This window comes from Zonotrichia albicollis, chromosome 2 (genome assembly GCF_047830755.1).
Source record: "Zonotrichia albicollis isolate bZonAlb1 chromosome 2, bZonAlb1.hap1, whole genome shotgun sequence".
Classification (NCBI taxonomy): domain Eukaryota; kingdom Metazoa; phylum Chordata; class Aves; order Passeriformes; family Passerellidae; genus Zonotrichia; species Zonotrichia albicollis.
In genome coordinates this window covers 38,880,190-38,895,114 of record NC_133820.1, presented here as the reverse complement: position 1 = coordinate 38,895,114, position 14,925 = coordinate 38,880,190, and the positions used below count along the sequence as shown (strand labels likewise).

Here is a 14,925-nt window from a genome sequence, read left to right as displayed (position 1 = left end):
TGATCCACTCGTAATATACAATCATATTAGCATAATGTAAAACCCTGACCAAAAAAGCCAACTGTCCACTTATTTTAGCTGCAGGTAAATGTCAGAATCTTTACTTCCCTTTTCATAGGAGAAAGATATACAGTAAACCATTCTAACATTGGCCTCCAGAAAGTACAATCCATTAATTAGCAAATTTGAGGTTTAGATGCTCCATGTATGAAGCAATTGCTCTTCCAACTGTTAAACAAGCAGCTTAATGGATGCCACTTACCTTGAGACCTGAAATCTACTCTTGGTTTTGTCACCTGGTCTAGTGGATAACCTCTGGGGGAAAGAAGTATTTTTTCTTACCTGAGCCTTCATTTCTCTAGAGATAGAGTTTCACAAAACTGGTGTTTATAGATGAAAAGTTGTGTATAAAACACCATAACTACATTACAGAACACTAAGGCAGAGAAAAAGAAGTAACTCTGCTGCTTGCTCCCAAGCTGTAGTCATGGATACAATCATAATTGGTAAAATAATAAAACCCTGCATCTTTTAAACAACCTATTCAAAATGGACAATAAACATGTATTGTAGTCTAAGGCACTTTCTAAGCGTTGATGGTAATCTTCTGGTCCATTCTGAATGACTGTTCTGTGGCACTCTTTTTTAACATTTAACAACCACTTCTTGTAACATGACAGAAAGCACCAAAACCAACCCAGCAAGTCACCAACCCACCTGGGATTTCAAGCTAACTGCAGTTTTTAAGAGATAAGTGCTTTCCTTTTAACCTGAGTTTAATACTCAGTACAGATACATGGCACTACTTAATGATTGTCTTTAATGAAAATTACAGCTGCATTGCCCTGATTAAGCGTCTGTCACCCTTCAGCATCAGTTCAGTATCACGCTAAGTCAGTTTTCTAGGAAACATCCTAACAAAGTAGATTTCACCCAGCATATCCCAAACAAACAAAGCACTCTCCAAAAATTCACATTTATATGCAGCAGTGTTCACCCTGAAAAACAAATTACTAAAGTACTCACAAATTACTAAAATAAGAGAGAAATTGTGCTGTCTGCTTCATTTTGGCCAGTTGCCCTGAAGTGAAAACTGATGCTTAAATAGCAGCATTAGCACTGACTGCTGGTGGTTTTCAGACATTCTGGGAGCTGCAGTGAGGTCCTTTTAGCAGAAGGAACTGAAGAGATATGATGACTTGGCACATGTTCTTGGCACTTGAGCCCATCTTCTGCAAATCCTGTGTTTTGCTGCCAAGCATGGACAAGTACAACCTTACCTCATCAAATCTTTTCATAGCAGTGTATTACAACAGGACATACAGCAGAAGTACCTATAGTTCAGGCTCTGGACTGACTTTATTCTTTTTACTTTTGCCTTTTCATTAAATGATGACTCTGCTATCAGGGAGAATGGAGTATCTCTGAGGATATTAAAAGGGGGGACCAATACATCTAAATACTGCAAAGTAGACACCATGGGTTTCAAGAATAAAAGCTAGTCACTATCTTCTCTCTTATCAGTATGTTGGATCTCCCCGGGGCCTTCAAAGCCATGCCAGATTATCCTAATTTATACATAAAAGGGAAAAAATGAAAACTAAGTCTGGATGTCTTTTGGGATCTAGAGTGAAACAAGTAGAATTAGAATTATGTGCATCAAGCAGTGAAAGTGTGACAGCAATAACACTCTAAAAGAAAAGTGTTCTTTCTGAAAACTATATTTAATCCTGGCTTTAATATCTGTGAGAGTGAAACAGGATTTTTTGCTCTTCATTCACTTGTATGCAACACTTTTTCACTGAGTATTTCAACATCCCGATATTCCAAAGCTTGTAATTACTTGGGAAAAAATCAGTTGCTAAGATGACTAATTTTAAATACTTGGATTCATCTTCCAAGATGCAGACTCCCATGACAGCATAATACATTAGTAACCAAGAATTTACACTCTCACATCTTGGAAATTAAAGTTGTCAGTGAATTATTACATTCATGATGAGAGGTAACAATGACCAAATCTTTTCATAGCATGATCTATGACCACTTTCCACAGTACCCCACAGCTTTTTTATTCCATGACTCATTTTTACTATGTGATACACACAGATCTGATGTGTCTCATTCTTCTCAGAGGTTAGTACTAATGGAATACAAGGACTTGCAAGTCCTTGGTGTTCACTGAGAACCAAAAGCGCACATACTTCAGAACTGACTCATAAAGTTGAGGCCAGTGTCCCTTGCAACAGGTATTTAACTTCTTAGGATCAGAAAGGGATGAGGTAGGACATGTTTTCCTTCATTAAGACAGTGACTCTTCAGTAGTGTGAGATGAAATCTTTTAGCAATAACAAGGCCTGCAGTGTGATTCATTCGTCTTTGCAGGGGCAAGGAAGTGAAAATGTGGTGTCATAAAGAACCTCCTTCCATGGCAGATAGTGGATATCTCAAGTAAAAACTCCTAAATCACATACGGCAACTTTTTCAAAACCAAAACTCTTCCACAGAAGAAAATGACACCAAGCTATGTAAATAAGCACCTCTAACTTTTTTTGGGTACTTAACCAAATTTTTCCATGACTAAGAACAATCTGTGTACAGAAATGAACATTAGAGCAGAAACCATGATCTCACATCTACTATTTTATTAAAATGATGCATACAGAAATGGGAAATATCCATTGAAAACTCCTCTTTTAAAACATTTGGGAATTGTGGGGTGCTGCAAAAGTAGCATTGCTGCTCTGAGTCCTTGTCATCTGATCTGCACTGACTGGTACATGTTTGAGTAGGACTATGCAGCACCCTAAGAGCAGATGCTTGTGGGCTGGTGTTACTCCATTACATAAACCAACTGCAGAACTGACTTGGGGTGTAACTTGAATATAGGACAGCTTTTTCTTGCAGAAGACTTATGCCACTGAACTGAGCGATTTATCAGTTTAAAAAGCACCAATGGATTTATCTAAATAGTCAAGTACAAGAATGATCAAAGAATTCAACCACACCTCTGACCATCTAAACCAACCAGAATGTTTCTCAGTTGTATTTGTTTCAGGGGGTAGATCTTGTAAAAAGATAATTATGGAAACAGCACCTTTAGCACCTAGATTTGCAGTTCTGAAATTAGCTACTTGGAGTTCTTGGAATACATATTTTTACAGTTCCCTCATGAAGTTTCTCCATGTCTCATACACAATTATTTTCTACTAAAGACAGTGCATATTCTGGTACAAATAAATGCCACATTCCTAAGCCCTGAATAAATGCCTAAGTCCTGAGTACAAAACTGCGGTTCAAACTGATTTTTTCTCTCTTTACATGAAACATTCTATATTTTGATTTCTGAAGTGTATTGCTCCAGTGTTTTGTTATTCTCACTATTAAGAATGTCATGCTATATGTGGAATCAATACATTTAGCTTTAGTTTCAAGCTTTTACATATCATTACATCTTTTTATGCTAAATTAAATACCTTCATATTAGCAGGAATTTCCTGCTTTGAAAGCTGTATCTTATCTATCTTCTTCATAAATTAAAAAAAAACTCTGAGCTCCTTTACTTTCATGTCACCAGCAATTTTCTTAGCTTTGAATACTTCTTGTCTGTTTTCATACATAGTCTAGAATGTGCACTCAACTTCTTTCAAGTCTCAAAACCAAAGCCACACACATCATCTTGGTAATGGTTTCTTTAATACAATGTAAAAACATAGACTGCATTTTGTAATTTCTTATATTCAATATAATTTTTAATGCATGTGTGTACCACCTATTTATTACAATAACAAATTGGGAAATCATATTGGTTTTGGTTTTTGAGACTTTTCCATTGCTCTTCAAAAAATAAGCAGTCCCTAAGAAGTTCCATTCTGTCAACTGCTTGTAGCTGAGCTCACTGAATCCCTTAGAAAGACACACAACCCCTTCCTACCTTTATGGCCTTCTATTGGCTGTAAATTCACTGGGGAGTGCTTCATTAAACAATATCTTTCTGGGTTTTGTTTTGAACACAGAAGGATTCAGTTTTACAATGAGCTTCATTATGTCTGGAATTCATTCAGCTGGTTAAATAAATAGCTCTTTTTTTCCTCTCCACTATGACAAGTGAAATACTGCTGCACTTGGCTGCTATCTTAGGATGCTACATGTGCAATCTTTCATAAATGCAAACTTTTTGGCACCAATAAACATGAGATTTTGGTCTACAATGACCTTTATCTTGTTTATTTTTCTTGACATAGATTTCTCTGTTCATGCATACAAATTATGTAAGAGTTAATCTCAGGAACAGCTAAATATTCATTATTATCTTTACTGGCTGAAAATTTTGCTTTTGGCAAACCTTTGATTTCTTCCATGTTAAAGCTTATAGATAGCTTGTATTTAATGGCAACTCTATACACTAGAAGCCATTTTATTTCCCAAAGTATATGCAGGCACCATGAGAATTAGCAAAACTCATAAGGCTACATATTTTGATCTCTTCTGGATAAGACTGCCTTTCAAAGTCTTTGTCATTCTGAGAATTATCTGTTCCAGAAACAGAATACAAATACAGTCAACATGGGACTGAACTCAATCCCCTAAACCTGAAGCTGTATATTGTGAAAAGCACTTACTCAGAAGTACTGACTCTAGCAACGTTTCACAAATAACACAAAATCATAGCATGGCTTGGGTTGGAAGGGACCTTCAAGATTATCTAGTTCACATGTAGGGGAAGAATTTTATATTTCATTTGTGGAATATGAATAATTTTAAATGTCCTTTTGCCTATGCATACACACACACACACACAATGATTAACACAGTTTAACTACCTAGTGTTAAATTCACCACCAAAGAGAAGCAATTTAGTTATTAATCTGTAAAAGCTCCATATTGCCAGGCATCTACACTAAAGGATCTGTATTTTGAGGCTGTAATTCATGCAGTAGTAAAAAAAAAAATTAAAAGATTGCATTCACAGTGGGCTTCCTCTTTTTTCCTAGGCAGTCATAAACCTCAGCAAGTTAACTGACACATACAGATAACACCAATAAAGGCAAAACTGAATGAAAGCTGGAATCCATGGAAGTAAGTGCAGAGTATAATTAATTATATTCACAGGTGCCAGTGTTGCAGAGCCAGTGCAGATACCAGTTCAGTCAAAAGCATTACAAATATGGGGATAGCAGGAATGTATCTGTTTACAAACCCATCTGGTAAAAAGCTGCAGAGAGAATAAGCTGGGACAGAATAATACTCTTGCCCTAATGCACACTGGAGGTTATGGAAAACTAAAGAGACATAAATGAGAGGGCTGTGTGTTTCAAAGCCAGAAAGTTACTTGAACATAACCAAGATCCTGAGCAACAACCTGCAGAGATATAGATTCCCCCCCCCAAAAAAAAAAAAAAAAGAAAAAGAAAAAATTGATAAGACCACAGTATTTGATTCAGTTTACTGCCTTTTAAGAGGACTATGCAAATCATACCATTTGCTGCCCATCTGTTTGCAGTGGGCACAGATGGTAGTCTAACACACTCTGTCTTACCAAAGACACCAAGCAGGTAGCATTAACTCAGCCATTTTGATTTGCTTTCCTTCTCAGCCTTCAGGCATTAATATTTAACACAGTATTTGCTTCATGTGGGTCTCACAGCCAGAACACACATTACAGAAGCAGGTTATCACATGTGCAGTCACTGATGACAAATGCATCCATCTACAATGGTTTCACACTAAACCCAGCTGAATTTAAAACTTAAGCACCAATGCTATGTTAGTATTTGTTTTCTCTTGTTTTGTACACTCTGCCACTGGATTTGCTGAAAACAGATTTAGAGAAAGTTAAGGAATTTTTTATGTGCTCTTCAAGCAAAAATGAAAGACTATATAAACTCTGCATAAGGTCAAAATTAGTATTTCTCATATTGTTCTTCAACAGATTTTTTCTAATGTTTGTTGAATTTTTAGTGATTAGTAACAGTGATTACAAGGCACAGATTGTCTTCATAGCTGCCAGTTATGAAGAACAACTGGGGTCAACAGAGGATAGAATGAAAAGTGATCTCATAACCAGTCTTTTGTAAAAAGGTCAAAAGATCTGTTAAAGTAAATGTAACTAAAAATAAAAATATATTTTCCCAAATATTAATTCCTCCCAGAGTTGCTATGGAAAAGTTAGACAAGTAAAATAATACATTAAGTCTTCATCCATATAGTGACAGAGTTAGAGATACACACTGTATTTTCTTTGTTAAACAGAGACAGCACCTAGCCATTACTGGAAATCTTAAAAGCAAGACTGCTTGTTTTCCCAAATGCTACTTCCAGCCCCAACAACCAGACTAGGAACAAGGTGATGAAGGTCCTATGGCAAATTATGCAGTCTACAGGAGATGGGAGCAAATGATGAGATAATGTTCCCTCTTACATGAAATTATTCCACTGTTTTGGCTGGTACACACAGGGGAAAGAAGAACTCCATTGTTCAAAGGTGATGGAATAATTAACAGTTGTTGCAATTACTTCTGGCTAATTCTCTGTGCCAGGTACATCACAGCAATGAGTCCCACACAACTCTAGTTCTGTGCTTCAGGAGCAATTAAGGAATTTTAAGGCTAACACTGCCTTGCACTCTGTTGTGTTACTCCTAAGGCAAAGCAGAAGCAATGAGGAGCACATGTATGACTGGTTTTCATGGGAAAATTTGTGCTCTGTCCTGCAATAAGAATCTCCTACAGTTTACTCTTATCAGGTGCCAAGACCCTGCCAAAACTGCTTTTATCAACCAATCAACACTGAAGTGAAATAGTGAAAAGTTTCTACTGGAAAGGTGAGAGAATCCTATACTTCACTGAAAAATTACAAGCATCTTTATAAGGTATTCAAAAAAGTCAGTACAAAATAAATGCTTTCTATAGGCAACTTATTTTCTTCAAAGTTAAATTTACAATTACCTGCTAAAGTAACAACAAAATAATCCCAGAATTACTTTTAGGAAATTTATTCCCTGAAAATCTCCAGACTACTAGCTATTAAGACAGTAAATGGGTTATGAAAGTGACCTGATTGTCCAATAATAGATGATGAGCAAAGCTTGTATATTGATTGACATATTTCTTGTCTGACCTCAACTTTTCAAATAAAATTAAATAACCATTCTGTTAAATTTTCTGACTATGCTGGAATATGAGTAAGGAATACTGTGCAAATATAACTCTGAGGTTCTAAAGTAAAAGTGCATGGTTTGAGGATACATTTTTTTGTCTCATTCAGTAACATGCAAGCAAATTTCCATGCACAACATCACAGATCACTTTTGTAAACTGAGAGATCTAAGTATACTTAGAGAGATATATTATGCAAGGGAATTTCGGTCAAAAAAAGGGGCACCAACACACATGTACCAATTGGGAAAGAGAGCACCCAATCTTGACTCAAGCTTTGGAAGTGGTAAGTGGTAAAGAGATTTGTCTGAGTGTTTGAACATTTCCACTGTTCCACGGAATGTGCCCTTTAACATCAATATGCCTATAGAAATAATTTTATTTCAGTGTTTATCCAACCACAAGATAATACAGATGCTGAGGTCATATGCCGTGTTCTTTTTAGGCAGAGCAGTGCTGCCTAAAATATTAAATAATTCCATTACTCCACAGGAAACTGCTCACAGCTTGTTAGTCAGCTGATGAGCAATTCCTTAAATTCATCCACTGCTTCAGCTCTATTATCATCTGTTTAGTATTGAATGATTCCAGGAGGTCTCTGGTACAACACAGAAAAGTACTTCACATTCAAAAACTTATTAAAAGGAAGTTCAATACGTTACTAGGCAATAATTTCATTCCTGTCCGAGAAAAACAGAAAAATGATATTGCTATAAATTTCATTTAGGCTATATTAATATTCAGCTCTTTTGCCACTCAATATATTTATTTTGGCTCTTAATAAAGGAAGATGTTAATCTAGAATTTCATTTGTTAAGCAAGAATGGTCATGTAAAGCACACAGGAACACGTGCTATCAATAAAAGCCAAAACTGACAATGAAGCTATTCAAATTTGAATTACTAAAATTAGAAAAATGTAAGAATTTAATTGAAGTAAATTTAGCATTTGACAAAATTTCAATGAATCATCTGGCAAGCTTTATTCTTAGGTTTAGTTCCATATAATTGACACTATAAATATGCCTGTGTTGAAAGGCATTTCAAGTATCAGTCAACCTTAAAAAGTTTTATTTTCTACTATCATAAAACTCATATCATTTTAAAGAAAATATTTCAGCAATGAGCTACATGGAAGAGGTGCTCTTTTTTCTAGTCCAAGATACAGGTTAAATAATATCTACATTCATCACTTTTATAACCCTCCTGAGCCACATAATTATTCCATCTGATATTGAAATAAAGTACGATATAGACCACAGTTAATCAGCCCTTCCATTCAATATACATGATACAAATAACCAGCAGCTGGCTGGTTAAAATGTATTTCAGGAAGTCTTTCTGGTGTAAATGAGTATGAACTACCACTTTTCGACTTTAAACAGACACTTGCAGATTGTGTTATACAAACTATGTTCATGTTTGATGAACACAGCTGTACAAAGCATTTATGTTTTATTTGAATTAAAATTTATAATCACATTAGTCAATATGGGTTAAAATATCAGTAAAGGTTTAAAATCATAGTTAGTGAATACTGAATAAGTTCCAAAGAGCATTTGCATTTTAAGAATAGACTGACTACTGCTGGGAATAAAATAGGACATACCACAAATCTCCCAGGATCCCAGTTTTTTCATGCCAATTACTGAAAATCTGCATGTTTCAGTGAAGCAGGACACTGTTTCAGAACTTACCATACTAATACAGCATTATTTCAGAATAACCCAATTCTTGTTGGACAAGAATCAAGAAGGATCAAAACAACTTCCACATTTCCTTGGCAATTCTAATTAAAAAGACTGAAAGCTCTGCCTCCCTTGGAGGGATTATTCTTTGCAGATTTGGAGAGAACTGAAGCACTGCTGCAGCTGAAGCAGATCTGGCTCCCCCAGGTAACTGACAGCATGGTGGTGCTGCTGGGGATGCTGGCTCCCAAAAAACCCAAATCCCTCTCTACAGAACGAGGAGATCTGGCAGAGACAGTAGAGGCTGGATGGTTCTCACCTCAGTTTTCCCACTGCCATGATCTTTGGCAAGATCTGCTGGGTTTGTTATCTCACGTCAGGAAGCAAGCCTGCAGTAACAGCTGCAGATCCAGCCCAGCAAGACAGGACACACCACCAGGGCCCTGCTCTCTGCTCAAGACAATGAGAAAAATGCCTTAAGCTCCATCTGATTTGTATTTCTGCAGTGTGATGTGAGGCAGGAAGCCTGCAGGGAAACAAACCGGGCAGGGGAAGCAAGATAAGGGTAGGCAATCCATTCTGCCTCCTGGAGAAGTCCCCATTATAATTTTAATTATTAAGATAGGCTTCATCTAGGGACAGACAGCTCTTGCAGAGCAAGCTATCATACATGTAGGATGAGCAAAAGAGAGGAGAAACCTGGAGCAAAACAGGGAGAAATCCAGCTTCACAGTATACACACACGTCAATTGCATGAGCTTCTCCCACATTGATTTTCAGCGGTTGGAGACATTACTCATATGGCCATATTGAAGTTTAAGTATTTAAACTGTAGGTAGGATAAGAAAGGGAGACCACCAATTAGTTAAAGCCTTTGACTCTCACTAATGTGAAGGTAAAAGCAGAAATATTTGGGAAGCTAAACATGGAGATGTAGTTAGCTTTGATATTGTGAATCCCTAACAAACATAACTGACTATTCAGTAACATAAAAGCTTTATCTATTCTTTTCATTCCACAAACAATAATGACAAAAATCACATTTCAGTTATCCTATATTGTCTGCAAGACTTGATATATAAAGGTCACCTTTGCATGGCCACTGTTCCTGCACTTCTATATTCCTGATTTGCCTTTTTACTAAAGAAAATTTACTAATTTAAATGGGGGAAAAAGTTTCCCTTTTCCAAGCACTGTTCTTCCAAGTTCAGCACAGAAACTATCACCCAGAATTATTTTAAGATAGATAAAAGAATATAAATTCAAAAGGTTGATATGGATCAACGGGAGAAGAGTGTTATCTCCATTTGACTTCAGTGCACATAAACATCACATTTCTTGGGATGTCAGTCTAGGAAAACAGTGGGGTAATTCTGAATTTGGAAACTAGACGGCCTATTTTCTGTTGTTGCAGATTTCCTTTTGACTTAATTTACCAAAACGAGCGGGAGTTTTCCAAGCTTGAAGGCTCAAGAGTCTATCAACTCTCCAAATGAATATATATTTATTAAGGCATGCTTTTTGTGACCACAATTTATTTGCTAAATAAGCCCAAAAAAATCAGACTGGAAAAGACAAATGCATGCACACACACAAAAATACTGGGGTGGAGAGAAATGTCTAAAAGAAGGGGGAAATGTGAAGATAACAAGGCAAGAAGGATGTAATTGATTAATGCTTGCAAAAGGCAGAAAAATGAGATCATTCTTACCAGAAAGTCATAAGGAATGGCAGAGAAACAGAGTTTACTTTTTGACATTCTCCAGACAAAGTGAGGGGGAAGGGGGACACCAAAAAACCTTAAACAACCTCCCAATTTTTCTTCAATAGAGACTTCTGATGTTGTAATTTTAATACTTTAGAAGGATTCAGGATTTTCAAAGAGTAGGTAAACAGATTTAGAATTTAGGTTTGCCCAAGGAAATGCCAGTATCCGTACAGATAAAGCAGGAGCTGCACAAGGTCTTCTGAGAATACTGATTTATTAGAACAAGCATTGACAAGACATACTCACAGCTACTGACAATGCTTGGAGGCTTTCTTGTCCAAATTTACTGATGGATTTATCTTAAATATGAGATATACTTGCATCCTAATATGTGATAAAAATATAAGGCTGTAGCTTGGGTAAAGTTACACAGTTTATATGTTTTACATCTTAGCACTCATTTGTAACTTGAAAACTGAACTGATTAGTAAGTAAATGGAAAGAGAAGAAATGCCTGTGAAAGGGATGATGTCAAATTAACCATGTTTAGAGACAAATATTTATTCTTGCTGAGTGTCCCAGCTCCTCTCTGCCAAAGACAGACATCAGAACTTGAAACTGATAGGTACCTACCACAGCTGCTTGTGTGCAACCTAAGCTAACATTATGTAGAGCAAGATCTTGAATAGCTTGTTATTTTTCCACAAGAACATGAAAATCTCACTAGAAGTCCTCTGCTGTTGCAGCCCACAGTGAAGCTTTCTTGCCAGGTTTGGCTTTGCCAAGAAGTTCAGCTCTATATACTCAAGAGGTTGATTCCTAAACTGACTTTTGATATTCAATTTAGTGTTTCTTTTTCTTGTGGTTTACTTTCAGTTTTGTCTAGTTTCAAGCAATCACTTTTGAGAGGGAGCTCTAGCTCCCTTATCAACAAACATTTTCCATACTGATCTTGCCAGGAATAAGAGAACTGCAAATTCAACACACCAAGGCTTTTTCAGGGACTAAGACCTGCATTTTCCTGACTTCTAAGATGGCATTGGTTGGCTCAATTGGATTTCTATGATCCCATAACAAAACTACAATTTTTTTTGTTGACTTGTTTGAAATTAAGCAATTTGTAATCCAAATCACCCAGGCATTTATATTTCCCACAGACTATTCTAATATTTAGCATTCATATTCATTGCACACTAGTCATTGGTCAGATTTATTATTAATGGTACTATAAAATGATAGTGATAGTGACAAACTTAAGTGGTCCCCCGACATTAAAAAAATAATAGATTCAACAACATTTATCAAAAAGCAATTAAACTATGAGAATTCTTTATCTACCCAATAACTCAACTATATACTTTAAATTTCATACATTTTTATTTTAAAAATCAGTAACACATCTAAGTCAATACATTAAAGACAATAAAAGAGGTTGTGTCCCAGTGTAAGGAAGATTAACTTTTGCACTGACAATCCCACAACATTTTAAAATCAAGGGTTACGAGTGAAAATATTCTTTTCTTTTACTACCTCATGACAGTAAATACTTGTAATTTTCATTCATTTCTTCTAAGTTACATCTCTGCAACAAGGGTACAGACAATCTGTCTGCTGCTCCAGCTACTGCACTGATTTTATTTCATCTGGAAAGTACATGATCTTCTTTTGTTCACTGAATATGCACATTACACATTATTTCCCTGCTATATTTGTTAATCCAGAAATAAAATGTGATAAGAAATTAATTTAAAATTCTAAATTTCATATTTCCTCTATTCTGGCTACTCTGCCCCATTATTACTATAGTCTCTGACTGAAAGAGCAAAATAACTTCTTTGATACTAAGATATTCTGGGAAAAGAGGGTTTTTTTTTGATGTTGGCATATTTTGTGAGTTTGGGAGGAGATTGTTTTTAAGTAAGACAAGTAATGCCCTAAATTTCTTTGAACTTCAAGCCATTCATACTTGTGGATGACCAATGCATTATGCATTTTGCTTTACCTAACAGAATCCAGACCAATAACAGCTTTAATGCACTCTATTCCAATGTTTTTAAAACCCTGATTCCCGTGACAAACATTATCTTCTGATACAGAATACTCAGATTCTGGCCATATTTCTTCTGCAGTGATATCCCCAAGAATACTGTTCCTTGAGAACAATGCAAATGCCACAGATGGATCCTGGTTTTAATGCTCTGCTGAAGAGTGGAAATTCTTCAAATGAAGGAAATAGTGAAGAGCAAAGTGACTGCAATTGTTTACTTAGCAAAGGCCTGATAGAAAAGCAGGTGGAGAATCCTAAATCAGGGCAGCTCCTTCTTTGTTTTAAGCCTTATTTGAGTCAAATACCACAAATTCCAAGATCTGCACTAAGGCACTTTGCATATCAAAGCATCCTGCATTAATTTAAGTATGTTTTGACATCTTTGCATGACAGATTATGAAACCTGAACCAGATTCATTCTTAATTTTCCAAGACTTTCATTTTTTCTGGTGCTGAATCTATTTCAGATCCCTGTCTTGCTTATCATGGTATCTTCAATGTACAAGAAGTCAATTATTGATGGTCTAACCAAAACTCTTATTAGAACATCCTTTCAGAATTAGTCCTCTTCTATTGCCAGCTCCAATTTTACAAATATGCCAGAATTTCTGGATTAGCATTAAAACAAATCATAAGAATAAAAAACCCAGTAGACAAAATACTATAAAAGAAGATTCTTCTGTCTGAAATTAAATTTTTAGAACTAGAATTCTCTGATAGTTTATGGAAAGAAAGCAAATTTTCTTGGTTTTTGGAGCATGAAAATGTCTACTCCAACCTCTTGTATTACCTCAAGGAACACAACACTCTTTAATAAAAACCTGTCTTCCGGAAAGACAGTAAAGTTTAAAATTTCAAGAAAAGAAGACGCTATGACTTTCCTTTGTAATTCATTTCGAAGACTAAAACATATATTGCTAAAAATATTAAGGCAGTTTGTCAGACTTTAATTTCAAGCCACTAATATATTTCTCTGTTACTTTAGAAAATCTCTTCCATAGCTACTTTATTCCTGTGGAAGAGCACGTAGAAAGCAGTTAAATCATCATTCCCTCTCCTTTTTCATAAACTAAGTCAGACTGAGATCCTCAAGTCTCTCATTATAACACACTTCTTCCAGCCAAGTAATTCTTGTTTCTCTCCTGTAAATCTATCAAGATTTTTAAAGTTGTCTTTTACATTCACAAAAAACAAAAAGACAAGGCAAGCAAAAAAGAGAGAAAAAAGTGAAAGCTTCCCAAAAAAGCACTGCATTCTGGTTATTCAGACCTTATCTAAATTTCACACACTGGGAATTCATATCTCTGCTACAAAATAACTCAACCACCAGTGCAGAATTAAACTAGTAATGTAGCAGTCAACTGTTAAACTTCAGTACCACTAACACACACTCCTGTTTGTAAGGCAATTAACCAATTTCTCTTAATAACCCTCACATTAAGGTACAGAATCAAAAATAGAGAAGCATAACATGTAATCACATCTCCAGAAAATGAGACTGTAAAATGCATTCTGATTCTTCATGGGAGATAATTTCATTAATTTTCTCTTTATCTAAATTGCTACCCGCTTTATGAGAAGATACTTTGTCTCTGAAGACAAAGCAGTTTCCCCGTCTCCCAAATATTAACATCATTAAGTCCTGGGGCAGGGATGTGCCTTAGATAGGAAAAAGTAAATAAAAAAGTAAATATTCCTTGCACCTTCTTTTCTGGTAAAGATTAGTCTGAGCCATGGAGTTGTATGGCATCAATGAAGTCTAGCTGATGCTACTCACAGAAATAATGGAGCTTTGGGATTATTTGGGCTGCCACCTACCTCCACACTTGTGCACTTCCTAGCTAGGAAGGCTGCCAGAACAACAGCGATCTGTAGCCAGTTGGTTTGGTCAAAGTCTTTGTTATTGCAGCAGGGAGAGAGAGACTGACAGATACATTTTTAGGAGATTTTGGAGACAAAAACCTGTCCAAGCAATGGATTTTTCAATGTTAATTATTTTGCTGTCTCCTCCACCTCTCCCCAGCCCTGGTTTCTAAAATAATATGTTTAACATTGACTATAAAGTAAAGCATTAAGAAGACATTGAGGAATGTTTTTCTCAACTCTAATAGAACCTCTTATTTGGAGGATTTAACTGAATGGAAATAAGAATGTGATTTGAGTTTAGTAATTTCCTTGTTTTTCCTGATTACTGAAGAATAAATTGATGAAACACACAACTATTATTTTATCATTACAAAATTGCCTAATTTATTTGTTTCAAAGAAAGCAGCTAGAAATTTTAAAAATAAACATTTTGACTATACCCTAAAAGAACCCAAAACAT

General features: G+C 35.8%; 1 protein-coding gene across 9 annotated transcripts in view; it reads right to left on the bottom strand.

Moving 5' to 3' along the window:
* Positions 1-14,925, bottom strand: part of STXBP5L (syntaxin binding protein 5L) — a 184,764-nt gene that overhangs the window by 118,355 nt on the left and 51,484 nt on the right. The window lies entirely within an intron of this gene.